We start from the raw sequence: 1,394 nt of genomic DNA on the forward strand, positions 1-1,394 counted from the left end.
CACCCCGCCACGCCGCGCCACGCCGCGGCCCTGCATATAAAACCTAACCGTCCCCACCGAGCGGACGCCATACCAGATTCGATCCGCGACCAGAACGTACGTCCGCGTCGTCCGTTCCGCGTCTAGTTCAGTGAGCCCAGTGTCCCCAGTGCGCCTACAGTAAGTGACGCGAGTGTGTGAGTGCGAGAGAGAGGGGAAGTGCAGTGAAGTTACGAAAAGTGATCAAGTGCCAGTGGCGACTATTTTGCCAACATCACCATCATTTACATCTCATCATCATCGTCATCACCATCATCTTCATTTTCATCACAATCACTGCCTTCCTTGTGAGACAGTGCAGTGAACAGTGCCCAGTTACTTTTGAATCAGATGTGAGAGATGAACGTTGTTTTGTCGTCCTCTAGTGGTTCAAAGGTGCCACTTGTCAGAGACCGAGTCAGAGGCTCCTTGTGCGTATTTTACATTGCGTCTTGCTTTAAACCACTTAGACTTCTATTTTGGTCGTGGTGCATATGCAATGTGCGATCATCCAGAAAGTACGTCCGTCATTCGCCGCCAGGAAGGTTCCAAGTTCAGTTAATAGAAGGTCTCATAGCGCCTGACACGTAGACAACATCTTTCCTGCAGTGCATGGGTGTACTGCGGGCGTGCCTATCCTACGTCTCGCAGGCGTCAAGCCCGTAATTTGCCGAATGAATCTAAGAAAAATGGACGTTCTTTCTCGACGATTGCTTTGTTCTTAATGCACTATCACGATAAGTATACAATAGACGGATTTCATCACTTTAAAAGTGTGCCATTTTTTGGAAGTGTTTTAAAAGTTTAGATCTATTTATCGCACCCACCGTCCTTAAAACAATAGTTGGCGTTTTGCTGAACGTAGTTAAACCTTTTCTCTTTCCAAACCTTTTTCCTCAACCCTTTCCTTTGCCCTGCTTATCGTTTTATTGCCTTTCTGCTTACTGCTTGTCACGCTCCGAACGTAGTCAGTCTATTTCATCTCTCTTACCTCTTCAACGCGAGGCATTGTGTTAGATGGGAGATGGTGAGTGAAAGGGTGCAAAAATTAGTGTCGAAAACCTCAGACCGCAAAATCAAGTGGCAAGTAGTGGTAGAGTCTTTTACGGGCATTCGCCTCGCTACACTGGAAATGCAAGTGTGTGAATGTCGCTCACCTGCAGGTGAGCGACATTCCATTCGTACACTTAGGGGGGTAAACGTGTGAATATTCTAGGAAAAATTCACACCTTTACCCCCCTAAGTGTACGAATTGAATGTCGCTCACCTGCAGGTGAGCGACATTCACACACTTGCATTTCCAGTGCAGAAAGGTCCGCCATTTTATCCATCTCTTTATGGCGCGTACGTATAAGGGACACGGAGGCGGTGGTAGG

General features: G+C 47.6%; 1 protein-coding gene across 3 annotated transcripts in view; it reads left to right on the forward strand.

Moving 5' to 3' along the window:
* Positions 1-1,394, forward strand: part of LOC113204569 (uncharacterized) — a 27,949-nt gene that overhangs the window by 8,541 nt on the left and 18,014 nt on the right. The window contains exon 1 of one of the 3 annotated variants that reach the window (XM_052268420.1): positions 63-159. The exons of 1 other annotated variant lie outside the window; for it this stretch is intronic. The gene's annotated coding sequence lies outside the window, so the exon portion shown is untranslated. Of the gene's footprint in view, positions 1-62; positions 160-431; positions 450-1,394 lie in introns of those variants that run through there. One more of the 3 variants, XM_052268422.1, reaches the window with a different exon arrangement.

The sequence above is a fragment of the Frankliniella occidentalis genome, unplaced genomic scaffold (genome assembly GCF_000697945.3).
Source record: "Frankliniella occidentalis isolate FOCC.00 unplaced genomic scaffold, Focc_3.1 Scaffold69, whole genome shotgun sequence".
NCBI classification, from domain to species: Eukaryota; Metazoa; Arthropoda; class Insecta; order Thysanoptera; family Thripidae; genus Frankliniella; species Frankliniella occidentalis.